The sequence below is a fragment of the Microtus oregoni genome, unplaced genomic scaffold (genome assembly GCF_018167655.1).
Source record: "Microtus oregoni isolate MIOR12 unplaced genomic scaffold, Mior012 000084F_ref0000050, whole genome shotgun sequence".
Lineage (NCBI taxonomy): Eukaryota > Metazoa > Chordata > Mammalia > Rodentia > Cricetidae > Microtus > Microtus oregoni.
The window spans coordinates 3,034,165-3,050,704 of NW_024544550.1; positions in this window are offsets into that span (position 1 = coordinate 3,034,165).

Here is a 16,540-nt window from a genome sequence, read left to right on the forward strand (position 1 = left end):
AGGGTGCTGGGTGCTCAGTGCTCAGGGTGCTTGCTGCTAAGTGCTCAGGGTGCTGGGTGCTCAGTACTCAGTGCTCAGGATGCTGGATGCTCATTGCTCAGGGTGCTGGGTGCTCAGTGCTCAGGGTGCTCAGTGCTCAGTGCTCAGTACTCAGGGTGCTGGGTGCTCAGTACTCAGGGTGCTGGGTGCTCAATGCTCGGGGTACCCGGTGCTCAGTGCTCGGGGTGCTCGGTGCTCAGTACTCAGGGTGCTGAGTGCTCAGTGCTCAGGGTGCTGGGTGCTCAGTGCTCAGGTGCTGGGTGCTCAGTGCTCGGGGAGCTCGGTGCTCAGTACTCAGGGTGCTGGGTGCTCAGTACTCAGTGCTCGGGGTCCTGGGTGCTCCGTGCTTGGGGTGCTGGGTGCTCAGTACTCAGGGTGCTGGGTGCTCATTCTCGGGGTGCTGGGTGCTCAGTACTCGGGGTGCTGGGGGCTCAGTACTCAGGGTGCTGGGTGCTCAGTACTCAGGATGCTCGGTTTCTCAGTATTCAGGGTGTTGGGTGCTCATTCTCGGGGTGCTGGGTGCTCAGTGCTCGGGGTGCTGGGTGCTCAGTACTCAGGGTGCTGGGTGCTCAGTACTCAGGGTGATCTGTTCTCAGTACTCAGGGTGCTGGGTGCTCAGTGCTCGGGGTGCTGGGTGCTCAGTGCTCAGGGTCCTCGGTGCTCAGTACTCAGGGTGCTCAGTGCTCAGTACTCAGCGTGCTTTGTGCTCAGTGCTCAGGGTGCTGGGTGCTCAGTACTCAGGGTGCTGGGTGCTCAGTACTCAGGGTACTGGGTGCTCAGTACTCAGGGTGCTGGGTGCTCAGTGCTCGGAGTGCTCGGTGCTCAGTACTCAGGGTGCTGGGTGCACAGTGCTCAGGGTGCTGGGTGCTCAGTACTCAGGGTGCTCAGTACTCAGTATTCAGGGTGCTGGGTGCTCAGTACTCAGGGTACTGGGTGCTCAGTGCTCAGGGTGCTGGGTGCTCAGTGCTCGGGGTGCTCGGTGCTCAGTACTCAGGGTGCTGGGTACTCAGTGCTCGGGGTGCTGGGTGCTCAGAGCTCAGGGTGCTGGCTGCTCAGTACTCTATGTGCTCGGTGCTCAGCACTCAGGGTGCTGGGTGCTCAGTACTCAGGGTGCTGGGTGATCAGTACTCAGGGTGCTCGGTGCTCAGTACTCAGGGTGCTGGGTGCTCAGTGCTCAGGTGCTGGGTGCTAAGTACTCAGGGTGCTCAGTACTCAGGGTGCTGGGTGCTCAGTGTTCGGGGTGCTGGGTGCTCAGTACTCAGGGTGCTCAATACTCAGGGTGCTGGCTGCTCAGTACTCAGGGTGCTGGGTGCTCAGCACACAGGGTGCTCAGTACTCAGGGTGCTGGGTGCTCAGTGTTCGGGGTGCTGGGTGCTCAGTACTCAGGGTGCTCAATACTCAGGGTGCTGGGTGCTCAGTGCTCGGGGTGCTGGATGCTCAGTGCTCAGGGTGATCGGTGCTCAGTACTCAGGATGCTGGGTGCTCAGTACTCAGGGGTGCTGGGTGCTCAGTACTCAGGGTGCTAGGTGCTCAGTCCTCAGGGTGCTCAGTGCTCAGGGTGCTGGGTGCTCAGTGCTCGGGGTGCTCGGTGCTCAGTACTCAGGTTGCTGAGTGCTCAGTACTCAGGTTGCTGGGTGCGCAGTACTCAGGGTGCTGGGTGCTCAGTGCTCAGGGTGCTCAGTGCTCAGTACTCAGGGTGCTGAGTGCTCAGTACTCAGGGTGCTGGGTGCTCAGTGCTCGGGTTGCTGGGTGCTCAGTACTCAGGGTGCTGGGTGCTCAGTGCTCGGGGTGCTCAGTGCTCAGTACTCAAGGTGCTGGGTGCTCAGTGCTCACGGTGCTGGGTGCTCAGTCCTCGGGTGCTCCGTGCTCAGTGCTCAGGGTGCTGGGTGCTCAGTACTCAGGGTGCTCGGTGCTCAGTACTAAGGGTGCTCAGTGCTCAGTACTCAGGTTGCTCAGTGCTCAGTGCTTGGGGTGCTGGGTGCTCAGTACTCAGGGTGCTGGGTGCTCAGTACTCAGGGTGCTGGGTGCTCAGTGCTCAGTACTCAGCGTGCTTGGTGCTCAGTGCTCGGGGTGCTGGGTCCTCAGTGCTCAGGGTGCTGGGTGCTCAGTACTCAGGGTGCTGGGTGCTCAGTACTCGGGGTGCTGGGTCCTCAGTGCTCAGGGTGCTCAATGCTCAGGGCTCGGGGTGCTGGGTGCTCAGTGCTCGGGGTGCTGGGTGCTCAGTGCTCAGGGTGCTGGTTGCTCAGTACTCAGTGTGCTCAGTGCTCAGGGTGCTGGGTGCTCAGAACTCAGGGTGCTGGGTGCTCAGTACTCAGGGTGCTGGGTGCTCTGTACTCAGGGTGCTTGGTGCTCAGTACTCAGGGTGCTGGGTGCTCAGTGCTCAGGGTGCTCGGTGCTCAGTACTCATGGTGCTGGGTGCTCATTCTCGGGGTGCCGGGTGCTCAGTACTCAGGTTGCTCAGTACTCTGGTGCACGGGGCTCAGTACTCATGGTGCTGGGTGCTCAGTACTCAGGGTGCTCGGTGCTCAGTTCTCAGGGTGCTCGGTTCTCAGTGTTTGGGGTGCTGGGTGCTCAGTAATCAGGGTGCTGGGTGCTCAGTGCTCAGGGTGCTGGCTGCTCAGTGCTCAGGGTGCTGGGTGCTCAGTACTCAGTGCTCAGGATGCTGGATGCTCATTGCTCAGGGTGCTGGGTGCTCAGTGCTCAGGGTGCTCAGTGCTCAGTGCTCAGTACTCAGGGTGCTGGGTGCTCAGTACTCAGGGTGCTGGGTGCTCAATGCTCGGGGTACCCGGTGCTCAGTGCTCGGGGTGCTCGGTGCTCAGTACTCAGGGTGCTGAGTGCTCAGTGCTCAGGGTGCTGGGTGCTCAGTGCTCAGGGTGCTGGGTGCTCAGTGCTCGGGGAGCTCGGTGCTCAGTACTCAGGGTGCTGGGTGCTCAGTACTCAGTGCTCGGGGTCCTGGGTGCTCCGTGCTTGGGGTGCTGGGTGCTCAGTACTCAGGGTGCTCAGTACTCAGTATTCAGGGTGCTGGGTGCTCAGTGCTTGGGGTGCTGGGTGCTCAGTGCTCAGGGAGCTGGGTGCTCAGTGCTCGGGGTGCTGGGTGCTCAGTACTCGGGGTGCTCGGTGCTCAGTACTCAGGGTGCTGTATGCTCAGTACTCAGGGTGCTGGGTGTTCAGTACTCAGGGTGCTGGGTGCTCAGTACTCAGGGTGCTGCGTGCTCAGTATTCCGGGTGCTGGGTGCTCAGTGCTCAGGGTGCTGTGTGCTCAGTACTCAGGGTGCTGGGTGCTCAGTGCTCAGGGTGCTGGGTGCTCAGTGCTCGGGGTGCTCGGTGCTCAGTACTCAGGGTGCTGGGTGCTCAGTGCTCAGGGTGCTGGGTGCTCAGTGCTCGGGGTGCTCGGTGCTCAGTACTCTGGGTGCACGGGGCTCAGTACTCATGGTGCTGGGTGCTCAGTACTCAGGGTGCTCGGTGCTCAGTTCTCAGGGTGCTCGGTTCTCAGTGTTTGGGGTGCTGGGTGCTCAGTACTCAGGGTGCTGGGTGCTCAGTGCTCAGGGTGCTGGCTGCTAAGTGCTCAGGGTGCTGGGTGCTCAGTACTCAGTGCTCAGGATGCTGGATGCTCATTGCTCAGGGTGCTGGGTGCTCAGTGCTCAGGGTGCTCAGTGCTCAGTGCTCAGTACTCAGGGTGCTGGGTGCTCATTACTCAGGGTGCTGGGTGCTCAATGCTCGGGGTACCCGGTGCTCAGTGCTCGGGGTGCTCGGTGCTCAGTACTCAGGGTGCTGAGTGCTCAGTGCTCAGGGTGCTGGGTGCTCAGTGCTCAGGGTGCTGGGTGCCCAGTGCTCGGGGAGCTCGGTGCTCAGTACTCAGGGTGCTGGGTGCTCAGTACTCAGTGCTCGGGGTCCTGGGTGCTCCGTGCTTGGGGTGCTGGGTGCTCAGTACTCAGGGTGCTGGGTGCTCATTCTCGGGGTGCTGGGTGCTCAGTACTCGGGGTGCTGGGGGCTCAGTACTCAGGGTGCTGGGTGCTCAGTACTCAGGATGCTCGGTTCTCAGTACTCAGGGTGCTGGGTGCTCATTCTCGGGGTGCTGGGTGCTCAGTGCTCGGGGTGCTGGGTGCTCAGTACTCAGGGTGCTGGGTGCTCAGTACTCAGGGTGATCTGTTCTCAGTACTCAGGGTGCTGGGTGCTCAGTGCTCGGGGTGCTGGGTGCTCAGTGCTCCGGGTCCTCGGTGCTCAGTACTCAGGGTGCTAAGTGCTCAGTACTCAGCGTGCTTTGTGCTCAGTGCTCAGGGTGCTGGGTGCTCAGTACTCAGGGTGCTGGGTGCTCAGTACTCAGGGTACTGGGTGCTCAGTACTCAGGGTGCTGGGGTGCTCAGTGCTCGGGGTGCTCGGTGCTCAGTACTCAGGGTGCTGGGTGCACAGTGCTCAGGGTGCTGGGTGCTCAGTACTCAGGGTGCTCAGTACTCAGTATTCAGGGTGCTGGGTGCTCAGTGCTTGGGGTGCTGGGTGCTCAGTGCTCAGGGAGCTGGGTGCTCAGTGCTCGGGGTGCTGGGTGCTCAGTACTCGGGGTGCTCGGTGCTCAGTACTCAGGGTGCTGTATGCTCAGTACTCAGGGTGCTGGGTGTTCAGTACTCAGGGTGCTGGGTGCTGAGTACTCCGGGTGCTGGGTGCTCAGTACTCCGGGTGCTGGGTGCTCAGTGCTCAGGGTGCTGTGTGCTCAGTACTCAGGGTGCTGGGTGCTCAGTGCTCAGGGTGCTGGGTGCTCAGTGCTCGGGGGTGCTCGGTGCTCAGTACTCAGGGTGCTCAGTACTCAGGGTGCTGGGTGCTCAGTGTTCGGGGTGCTGGGTGCTCAGTACTCAGGGTGCTCAATACTCAGGGGTGCTGGGTGCTCAGTACTCAGGGTGCTGGGTGCTCAGCACACAGGGTGCTCAGTACTCAGGGTGCTGGGGTGCTCAGTGTTCGGGTTGCTGGGTGCTCAGTACTCAGGGTGCTCAATACTCAGGGTGCTGGGTGCTCAGTGCTCGGGGTGCTGGATGCTCAGTGCTCAGGGTGATCGGTGCTCAGTACTCAGGATGCTGGGGTGCTCAGTACTCAGGGTGCTGGGGTGCTCAGTACTCAGGGTGCTGGGTGCTCAGTCCTCAATGTGCTCAGTGCTCAGGGTGCTGGGTGCTCAGTGCTCGGGGTGCTCGGTGCTCAGTACTCAGGTTGCTGAGTGCTCAGTACTCAGGTTGCTGGGTGCGCAGTACTCAGGGTGCTGGGTGCTCAGTGCTCAGGGTGCTCAGTGCTCAGTACTCAGGGTGCTGGGTGCTCAGTACTCAGGGTGCTGGGTGCTCAGTGCTCGGGTTGCTGGGTGCTCAGTACTCAGGGTGCTGGGTGCTCAGTGCTCGGGGTGCTCCGTGCTCAGTACTCAAGGTGCTGGGTGCTCAGTGCTCACGGTGCTGGGTGCTCAGTCCTCGGGTGCTCCGTGCTCAGTGCTCAGGGTGCTGGGGTGCTCAGTACTCAGGGTGCTCGGTGCTCAGTACTAAGGGTGCTCAGTGCTCAGTACTCAGGTTGCTCAGTGCTCAGTGCTCGGGGTGCTGGGTGCTCAGTACTCAGGGTGCTGGGTGCTCAGTACTCAGGGTGCTGGGTGCTCAGTGCTCAGTACTCAGCGTGCTGGGTGCTCAGTGCTCAGGGTGCTGGGTCCTCAGTGCTCAGGGTGCTGGGTGCTCAGTACTCAGGGTGCTGGGTGCTCAGTGCTCGGGGTGCTGGGTCCTCAGTGCTCAGGGTGCTCAATGCTCAGTGCTCGGGGTGCTGGGTGCTCAGTGCTCGGGGTGCTGGGTGCTCAGTGCTCAGGGTGCTGGTTGCTCAGTACTCAGTGTGCTCAGTGCTCAGGGTGCTGGGTGCTCAGAACTCAGGGTGCTGGGTGCTCAGTACTCAGGGTGCTGGGTGCTCAGTACTCAGGGTGCTTGGTGCTCAGTACTCAGGGTGCTGGGTGCTCAGTGCTGAGGGTGCTCGGTGCTCAGTACTCATGGTGCTGGGTGCTCATTCTCGGGGTGCCGGGTGCTCAGTGCTCAGGGTGCTGGTTGCTCAGTACTCAGTGTGCTCAGTGCTCAGGGTGCTGGGTGCTCAGAACTCAGGGTGCTGGGTGCTCAGAACTCAGGGTGCTGGGTGCTCAGTACTCAGGGTGCTGGGTGCTCAGTACTCAGGGTGCTTGGTGCTCAGTACTCAGGGTGCTGGGTGCTCAGTGCTCAGGGTGCTCAATGCTCAGTGCTCGGGGTGCTGGGTGCTCAGTGCTCGGGGTGCTGGGTGCTCAGTGCTCAGGGTGCTGGTTGCTCAGTACTCAGTGTGCTCAGTGCTCAGGGTGCTGGGTGCTCAGAACTCAGGGTGCTGGGTGCTCAGAACTCAGGGTGCTGGGTGCTCAGTACTCAGGGTGCTGGGTGCTCAGTACTCAGGGTGCTGGGTGCTCAGTACTCAGGGTGCTTGGTGCTCAGTACTCAGGGTGCTGGGTGCTCAGTACTCAGGGTGATCTGTTCTCAGTACTCAGGGGTGCTGGGTGCTCAGTGCTCGGGGTGCTGGGTGCTCAGTGCTCAGGGTCCTCGGTGCTCAGTACTCAGGGTGCTAAGTGCTCAGTACTCAGCGTGCTTTGTGCTCAGTGCTCAGGGTGCTGGGTGCTCAGTACTCAGGGTGCTGGGTGCTCAGTACTCAGGGTACTGGGTGCTCAGTACTCAGGGTGCTGGGTGCTCAGTGCTCGGGGTGCTCGGTGCTCAGTACTCAGGGGTGCTGGGTGCACAGTGCTCAGGGTGCTGGGTGCTCAGTACTCAGGGTGCTCAGTACTCAGTATTCAGGGTGCTGGGTGCTCAGTGCTTGGGGTGCTGGGTGCTCAGTGCTCAGGGAGCTGGGTGCTCAGTGCTCGGGGTGCTGGGTGCTCAGTACTCGGGGTGCTCGGTGCTCAGTACTCAGGGTGCTGTATGCTCAGTACTCAGGGTGCTGGGTGTTCAGTACTCAGGGTGCTGGGTGCTGAGTACTCCGGGTGCTGGGTGCTCAGTACTCCGGGTGCTGGGTGCTCAGTGCTCAGGGTGCTGTGTGCTCAGTACTCAGGGTGCTGGGTGCTCAGTGCTCAGGGTGCTGGGTGCTCAGTGCTCGGGGTGCTCGGTGCTCAGTACTCAGGGTGCTCAGTACTCAGGGTGCTGGGTGCTCAGTGTTCGGGGTGCTGGGTGCTCAGTACTCAGGGTGCTCAATACTCAGGGTGCTGGGTGCTCAGTACTCAGGGTGCTGGGTGCTCAGCACACAGGGTGCTCAGTACTCAGGGTGATGGGTGCTCAGTGTTCGGGTTGCTGGGTGCTCAGTACTCAGGGTGCTCAATACTCAGGGTGCTGGGTGCTCAGTGCTCGGGGTGCTGGATGCTCAGTGCTCAGGGTGATCGGTGCTCAGTACTCAGGATGCTGGGTGCTCAGTACTCAGGGTGCTGGGTGCTCAGTACTCAGGGTGCTGGGTGCTCAGTCCTCAATGTGCTCAGTGCTCAGGGTGCTGGGTGCTCAGTACTCGGGGTGCTCGGTGCTCAGTACTCAGGTTGCTGAGTGCTCAGTACTCAGGTTGCTGGGTGCGCAGTACTCAGGGTGCTGGGTGCTCAGTGCTCAGGGTGCTCAGTGCTCAGTACTCAGGGTGCTGGGTGCTCAGTACTCAGGGTGCTGGGTGCTCAGTGCTCGGGTTGCTGGGTGCTCAGTACTCAGGGTGCTGGGTGCTCAGTGCTCGGGGTCCTCCGTGCTCAGTACTCAAGGTGCTGGGTGCTCAGTGCTCACGGTGCTGGGTGCTCAGTCCTCGGGTGCTCCGTGCTCAGTGCTCAGGGTGCTGGGTGCTCAGTACTCAGGGTGCTCGGTGCTCAGTACTAAGGGTGCTCAGTGCTCAGTACTCAGGTTGCTCAGTGCTCAGTGCTCGGGGTGCTGGGTGCTCAGTACTCAGGGTGCTGGGTGCTCAGTACTCAGGGTGCTGGGTGCTCAGTGCTCAGTACTCAGCGTGCTGGGTGCTCAGTGCTCAGGGTGCTGGGTCCTCAGTGCTCAGGGTGCTGGGTGCTCAGTACTCAGGGTGCTGGGTGCTCAGTGCTCGGGGTGCTGGGTCCTCAGTGCTCAGGGTGCTCAATGCTCAGTGCTCGGGGTGCTGGGTGCTCAGTGCTCGGGGTGCTGGGTGCTCAGTGCTCAGGGTGCTGGTTGCTCAGTACTCAGTGTGCTCAGTGCTCAGGGTGCTGGGTGCTCAGAACTCAGGGTGCTGGGTGCTCAGTACTCAGGGTGCTGGGTGCTCAGTACTCAGGGTGCTTGGTGCTCAGTACTCAGGGTGCTGGGTGCTCAGTGCTCAGGGTGCTCGGTGCTCAGTACTCATGGTGCTGGGTGCTCATTCTCGGGGTGCCGGGTGCTCAGTACTCAGGTTGCTCAGTACTCTGGGTGCACGGGGCTCAGTACTCATGGTGCTGGGTGCTCAGTACTCAGGGTGCTCGGTGCTCAGTTCTCAGGGTGCTCGGTTCTCAGTGTTTTGGGGTGCTGGGTGCTCAGTACTCAGGGTGCTGGGTGCTCAGTGCTCAGGGTGCTGGCTGCTCAGTGCTCAGGGTGCTGGGTGCTCAGTACTCAGTGCTCAGGATGCTGGATGCTCATTGCTCAGGGTGCTGGGTGCTCAGTGCTCAGGGTGCTCAGTGCTCAGTGCTCAGTACTCAGGGTGCTGGGTGCTCAGTACTCAGGGTGCTGGGTGCTCAATGCTCGGGGGTACCCGGTGCTCAGTGCTCGGGGTGCTCGGTGCTCAGTACTCAGGGTGCTGAGTGCTCAGTGCTCAGGGTGCTGGGTGCTCAGTGCTCAGGGTGCTGGGTGCTCAGTGCTCGGGGAGCTCGGTGCTCAGTACTCAGGGTGCTGGGTGCTCAGTACTCAGTGCTCGGGGTCCTGGGTGCTCCGTGCTTGGGGTGCTGGGTGCTCAGTACTCAGGGTGCTGGGTGCTCATTCTCGGGGTGCTGGGTGCTCAGTACTCGGGGTGCTGGGGGCTCAGTACTCAGGGTGCTGGGTGCTCAGTACTCAGGGTGCTCGGTTCTCAGTACTCAGGGTGCTGGGTGCTCATTCTCGGGGTGCTGGCTGCTCAGTGCTCGGGGTGCTGGGTGCTCAGTACTCAGGGTGCTGGGGTGCTCAGTACTCAGGGTGATCTGTTCTCAGTACTCAGGGTGCTGGGTGCTCAGTGCTCGGGGTGCTGGGTGCTCAGTGCTCAGGGTCCTCGGTGCTCAGTACTCAGGGTGCTCAGTGCTCAGTACTCAGCGTGCTTTGTGCTCAGTGCTCAGGGTGCTGGGGTGCTCAGTACTCAGGGTGCTGGGTGCTCAGTACTCAGGGTACTGGGTGCTCAGTACTCAGGGTGCTGGGTGCTCAGTGCTCGGGGTGCTCGGTGCTCAGTACTCAGGGTGCTGGGTGCACAGTGCTCAGGGTGCTGGGTGCTCAGTACTCAGGGTGCTCAGTACTCAGTATTCAGGGTGCTGGGTGCTCAGTGCTTGGGGTGCTGGGTTCTCAGTAATCAGGGAGCTGGGTGCTCAGTGCTCGGGGTGCTGGGTGCTCAGTACTCGGGGTGCTCGGTGCTCAGTACTCAGGGTGCTGTATGCTCAGTACTCAGGGTGCTGGGTGTTCAGTACTCAGGGTGCTGGGGTGCTCAGTACTCAGGGTGCTGGGTGCTCAGTACTCCGGGTGCTGGGTGCTCAGTGCTCAGGGTGCTGTGTGCTCAGTACTCAGGGTGCTGGGTGCTCAGTGCTCAGGGTGCTGGGTGCTCAGTGCTCGGGGTGCTCGGTGCTCAGTACTCAGGGTGCTGGGTGCTCAGTGCTCAGGGTGCTGGGTGCTCAGTGCTCAGGGTGCTGGCTGCTCAGTACTCTGGGTGCTCGGTGCTCAGTACTCAGGGTGCTGGGTGCTCAGTACTCAGGGTGCTGGGTGCTCAGTACTCAGGGTGCTCGGTGCTCAGTACTCAGGGTGCTGGGTGCTCAGTGCTCAGGTGCTGGGTGCTAAGTACTCAGGGTGCTGGGTGCTCAGTACTCAGGTTGCTGGGTGCTCAGTACTCAGGGTGATCTGTTCTCAGTACTCAGGATGCTGGGTGCTCAGTGCTCGGGGTGCTGGGTGGTCAGTACTCGGGGTGCTCAGTACTCAGGGTGCTGGGTGCTCAGTACTCAGGGTGCCTGGTGCTCAGTGCTCGGGGTGCTCGGTGCTCAGTACTCGGGGTGCTGGGTGCTCAGTACTCGGGGTGCTGGGTGCTCAGTGCTCAGGGTGCTGTGTGCTCAGTGCTCGTGGTGCTGGGTGCTCAGTGCTGAGTGTGCTGGCTGCTCAGTGCTCAGGGTGCTGGGGTGCTCAGTGCTCAGGGTGCTGGGTGCTCAGAACTCAGGGTGCTGGGTGCTCAGTACTCAGGGTGCTGGGTGCTCAGTACTCAGTGTGCTTGGTGCTCAGTACTCAGGGTGCTGGGTGCTCAGTGCTCAGGGTGCTCGGTGCTCAGTACTCATGGTGCTGGGTGCTCAGTGCTCGGGGTGCTCGGTGCTCAGTACTCGGGGTGCTGGGTGCTCAGTATTCGGGGTGCTGGGTGCTCAGTGCTCAGGGTGCTGGGTGCTCAGTGCTCGGGGTGCTGGGTGCTCAGTGCTGAGGGTGCTGGCTGCTCAGTGCTCAGGGTGCTGGGTGCTCAGTACTCAGGGTACTAGGTGCTCAGTGCTCAGGGTCCTCGGTGCTCAGTACTAAGGGTGCTCAGTGCTCAGTACTCAGCGTGCATGTGCTCAGTGCTCAGGGTGCTGGGGTGCTCAGTACTCAGGGTGCTGGGTGCCCAGGACTCAGGGTGGTGGGTGCTCAGTACTCAGGGTGCTGGGTGCTCAGTGCTCGGTGTGCTCGGTGCTCAGTACTCAGGGTGCTGGGTGCTCAGTGCTCAGGGTGCTGGGTGCTCAGTACTCAGGGTGCTCAGTACTCAGTACTCAGGGTGCTGGGGTGCTCAGTGCTCAGGGTGCTGTGTGCTCAGTACTCAGGGTGCTGGGTGCTCAGTACTCAGGGTGCTTGGTGCTCAGTGCTCAGGGTGCTGGGTGCTCAGTACTCAGGGTGCTCGGTGCTCAGTACTCATGGTGCTGGGTGCTCATTCTCGGGGTGCTGGGTGCTCAGTACTCAGGTTGCTCAGTACTCTGGGTGCTCGGGGCTCAGTACTCATGGTGCTGGGTGCTCAGTACTCAGGGTTCTCGGTGCTCAGTTCTCAGGGAGCTCGGTGCTCAGTGTTTGGGGTGCTGGGTGCTCAGTACTCAGGGTGCTGGGTGCTCAGTGCTCAGGGTGCTGGCTGCTCAGTGCTCAGTGTGCTGGGTGCTCAGTACTCAGTGCTCAGGATGCTGGGTGCTCAGTGCTCAGGGTGCTGGGTGCTCAGTGCTCAGGGTGCTCAGTGCTCAGTGCTCAGTACTCAGGGTGCTGGGTGCCTCAGTACTCAGGGTGCTGGGTGCTCAGTGCTCGGGGGTAGCGGGTGCTCAGTGCTCGGGGTGCTCGGTGCTCAGTACTCAGGGTGCTGAGAGCTCAGTGCTCAGGGTGCTGGGTGCTCAGTGCTCAGGGTGCTGGGTGCTCAGTGCTCAGCGTGCTTGATGCTCAGTACTCTGGGTGCTGGGTGCTCAGTGCTCAGGGTCCTGGGTGCTCAGTGCTCGGGGTGCTGGGTGCTCAGTACTCAGGGTCCTGGGTGCTCAGTACTCAGGGTGCTGTGTGCTCAGTACTCGGGGTGCTGGGTGCTCAGTGCTCAGCGTGCTGGGTGCTCAGTACTCAGGGTGCTCGGTGCTCAGTGCTTGGGGAGCTGGGGTGCTCAGTACTCAGGGTGCTGGGTGCTCAGTGCTCAGGGTGCTGGGTGCTCAGTGCTCAGGGTGCTGGGTGCTCAGTACTCAGTGCTCAGGATGCTGGGTGCTCAGTGCTCGGGGCTGCTGGGTGCTCAGTGCTCAGGGTGCTGGGTGCTCAGTACTCAGGGTGCTGGGTTCTCAGTTCTCAGGGTGCTGGGTGCACAGTGCTAGGGGTTCTGGGTGCTCAGTGCTCAGGGTGCTGGGTGCTCAGTACTCAGGGTGCTCAGTACTCAGGGTGCTGGGTGCTCACTGCTCGGGGTGCTGGATGCTCAGTGCTCAGGGTGATCGGTGCTCAGTACTCAGGATGCTGGGTGCTCAGTACTCAGGGTGCTGGGTGCTCAGTACTCAGGGTGCTGGGTGCTCAGTCCTCAGGGTGCTCAGTGCTCAGGGTGCTGGGTGCTCAGTGCTCGGGGTGCTCGGTGCTCAGTACTCAGGGTGCTGAGTGCTCAGTACTCAGGGTGCTGGGTGCTCAGTACTCAGGCTGCTGGGTGCTCAGTGCTCAGGGTGTTGGTTGCTCAGTGCTCAGGGTGCTCAGTGCTCAGTACTCAGAGTGCTGGGTGCTCAGTACTCAGGGTGCTGGGTGCTCAGTGCTCGGGGTGCTGGGTGCTCAGTACTCAGGGTGCTGGGTGCTCAGTGCTCGGGGTGCTCAGTGCTCAGTACTCAAGGTGCTGCGTGCTCAGTGCTCACGGTGCGGGGTGCTCAGTCCTCGGGGTGCTCCGTGCTCAGTGCACAGGCTGCTGGGTGTTCAGTACTCAGGGTGCTCGGTGCTCATTACTAAGGCTGCTCAGTGCTCAGTACTCAGGATGCTCAGTGCTCAGTGCTTGGGGTGCTCGGTGCTCAGTTCTCAGGGTGCTGGTTACTCAGTACTCAGGGTGCTGGGTGCTCAGTGCTCAATACTCAGCGCGCTGGGTGCTCAGTGCTCGGGGTGCTGGGTCCTCAGTGCTCAGGGTGCTGGGTGCTCAGTATTCAGCGTGCTGGGTGCTCAGTGCTCAGGGTGCTGGGTCCTCAGTGCTCAGGGTGCTGGGTGCTCAGTACTCAGGGTGCTGGGTGCTCAGTGCTCGGGGTGCTGGGTCCTCAGTGCTCAGGGTGCTCAATGCTCAGTGCTCGGGGTGCTGGGTGCTCAGTGCTCGGGGTGCTGGGTGCTCAGTGCTCAGGGTGCTGGTTGCTCAGTACTCAGTGTGCTCAGTGCTCAGGGTGCTGGGTGCCAAGAACTCAGGGTGCTGGGTGCTCAGTACTCAGGGTGCTGGGTGCTCAGTACTCAGGGTGCTTGGTGCTCAGTACTCAGGGTGCTGGGGTGCTCAGTGCTCAGGGTGCTCGGTGCTCAGTACTCATGGTGCTGGGTGCTCATTCTCGGGGTGCCGGGTGCTCAGTACTCAGGTTGCTCAGTACTCTGGGTGCACGGGGCTCAGTACTCATGGTGCTGGGTACTCAGTACTCAGGGTGCTGTATGCTCAGTACTCAGGGTGCTGGGTGTTCAGTACTCAGGGTGCTGGGTGCTCAGTACTCAGGGTGCTGGGTGCTCAGTACTCCGGGTGCTGGGTGCTCAGTGCTCAGGGTGCTGTGTGCTCAGTACTCAGGGTGCTGGGTGCTCAGTGCTCAGGGTGCTGGGTGCTCAGTGCTCGGGGTGCTCGGTGCTCAGTACTCAGGGTGCTGGGTGCTCAGTGCTCAGGGTGCTGGGTGCTCAGTGCTCAGGGTGCTGGCTGCTCAGTACTCTGGGTGCTCGGTGCTCAGTACTCAGGGTGCTGGGTGCTCAGTACTCAGGGTGCTGGGTGCTCAGTACTCAGGGTGCTCGGTGCTCAGTACTCAGGGTGCTGGGTGCTCAGTGCTCAGGTGCTGGGTGCTAAGTACTCAGGGTGCTGGGTGCTCAGTACTCAGGTTGCTGGGTGCTCAGTACTCAGGGTGATCTGTTCTCAGTACTCAGGATGCTGGGTGCTCAGTGCTCGGGGTGCTGGGTGCTCAGTACTCGGGGTGCTCAGTACTCAGTGTGCTGGGTGCTCAGTACTCAGGGTGCTGGGTGCTCAGTGCTCGGGGTGCTCGGTGCTCAGTACTCGGGGTGCTGGGTGCTCAGTACTCGGGGTGCTGGGTGCTCAGTGCTCAGGGTGCTGTGTGCTCAGTGCTCGTGGTGCTGGGTGCTCAGTGCTGAGGGTGCTGGCTGCTCAGTGCTCAGGGTGCTGGGTGCTCAGTGCTCAGGGTGCTGGGTGCTCAGAACTCAGGGTGCTGGGTGCTCAGTACTCAGGGTGCTGGGTGCTCAGTACTCAGTGTGCTTGGTGCTCAGTACTCAGGGTGCTGGGTGCTCAGTGCTCAGGGTGCTCGGTGCTCAGTACTCATGGTGCTGGGTGCTCAGTGCTCGGGGTGCTCGGTGCTCAGTACTCGGGGTGCTGGGTGCTCAGTATTCGGGGTGCTGGGTGCTCAGTGCTCAGGGTGCTGGGTACTCAGTGCTCGGGGTGCTGGGTGCTCAGTGCTGAGGGTGCTGGCTGCTCAGTGCTCAGGGTGCTGGGTGCTCAGTACTCAGGGTACTAGGTGCTCAGTGCTCAGGGTCCTCGGTGCTCAGTACTAAGGGTGCTCAGTGCTCAGTACTCAGCGTGCATGTGCTCAGTGCTCAGGGTGCTGGGTGCTCAGTACTCAGGGTGCTGGGTGCCCAGGACTCAGGGTGGTGGGTGCTCAGTACTCAGGGTGCTGGGTGCTCAGTGCTCGGGGTGCTCGGTGCTCAGTACTCAGGGTGCTGGGTGCTCAGTGCTCAGGGTGCTGGGTGCTCAGTACTCAGGGTGCTCAGTACTCAGTACTCAGGGTGCTGGGTGCTCAGTGCTCAGGGTGCTGTGTGCTCAGTACTCAGGGTGCTGGGTGCTCAGTACTCAGGGTGCTTGGTGCTCAGTGCTCAGGGTGCTGGGTGCTCAGTACTCAGGGTGCTCGGTGCTCAGTACTCATGGTGCTGGGTGCTCATTCTCGGGGTGCTGGGTGCTCAGTACTCAGGTTGCTCAGTACTCTGGGTGCTCGGGGCTCAGTACTCATGGTGCTGGGTGCTCAGTACTCAGGGTTCTCGGTGCTCAGTTCTCAGGGAGCTCGGTGCTCACTGTTTGGGGTGCTGGGTGCTCAGTACTCAGGGTGCTGGGTGCTCAGTGCTCAGGGTGCTGGCTGCTCAGTGCTCAGTGTGCTGGGTGCTCAGTACTCAGTGCTCAGGATGCTGGGTGCTCAGTGCTCAGGGTGCTGGGTGCTCAGTACTCAGTGCTCAGGATGCTGGGTGCTCAGTGCTCAGGGTGCTGGGTGCTCAGTGCTCAGGGTGCTCAGTGCTCAGTGCTCAGTGCTCGGGGTGCTCGGTGCTCAGTACTCAGGGTGCTGAGAGCTCAGTGCTCAGGGTGCTGGGTGCTCAGTGCTCAGGGTGCTGGGTGCTCAGTGCTCAGCGTGCTTGATGCTCAGTACTCAGGGTGCTGGGTGCTCAGTGCTCAGGGTCCTGGGTGCTCAGTGCTCGGGGTGCTGGGTGCTCAGTACTCAGGGTCCTGGGTGCTCAGTACTCAGGGTGCTGTGTGCTCAGTACTCGGGGTGCTGGGTGCTCAGTGCTCAGCGTGCTGGGTGCTCAGTACTCAGGGTGCTCGGTGCTCAGTGCTTGGGGAGCTGGGTGCTCAGTACTCAGGGTGCTGGGTGCTCAGTGCTCAGGGTGCTGGGTGCTCAGTGCTCAGGGTGCTGGGTGCTCAGTACTCAGTGCTCAGGATGCTGGGTGCTCAGTGCTCAGGGTGCTGGGTGCTCAGTGCTCAGGGTGCTCAGTGCTCAGTGCTCAGTGCTCGGGGTGCTCGGTGCTCAGTACTCAGGGTGCTGAGAGCTCAGTGCTCAGGGTGCTGGGTGCTCAGTGCTCAGGGTGCTGGGTGCTCAGTGCTCAGCGTGCTTGATGCTCAGTACTCAGGGGTGCTGGGTGCTCAGTGCTCAGGGTCCTGGGTGCTCAGTGCTCGGGGTGCTGGGTGCTCAGTACTCAGGGTCCTGGGTGCTCAGTACTCAGGGTGCTGTGTGCTCAGTACTCGGGGTGCTGGGTGCTCAGTGCTCAGCGTGCTGGGTGCTCAGTACTCAGGGTGCTCAGTGCTCAGTGCTTGGGGAGCTGGGTGCTCAGTACTCAGGGTGCTGGGTGCTCAGTGCTCAGGGTGCTGGGTGCTCAGTGCTCAGGGTGCTGGGTGCTCAGTACTCAGTGCTCAGGATGCTGGGTGCTCAGTGCTCGGGCTGCTGGGTGCTCAGTGCTCAGGGTGCTGGGTGCTCAGTACTCAGGGTGCTGGGTTCTCAGTTCTCAGGGTGCTGGGTGCACAGTGCTAGGGGTTCTGGGTGCTCAGTGCTCAGGATGCTGGGTGCTCAGTGCTCAGGGTGCTGGGTGCTCAGTGCTCAGGGTGCTCAGTGCTCAGTGCTCAGTGCTCGGGGTGCTCGGTGCTCAGTACTCAGGGTGCTGAGAGCTCAGTGCTCAGGGTGCTGGGTGCTCAGTGCTCAGGGTGCTGGGTGCTCAGTGCTCAGCGTGCTTGATGCTCAGTACTCAGGGTGCTGGGTGCTCAGTGCTCAGGTCCTGGGTGCTCAGTGCTCGGGGTGCTGGGTGCTCAGTACTCAGGGTCCTGGGTGCTCAGTACTCAGGGTGCTGTGTGCTCAGTACTCGGGGTGCTGGGTGCTCAGTGCTCAGCGTGCTGGGTGCTCAGTACTCAGGGTGCTCGGTGCTCAGTGCTTGGGGAG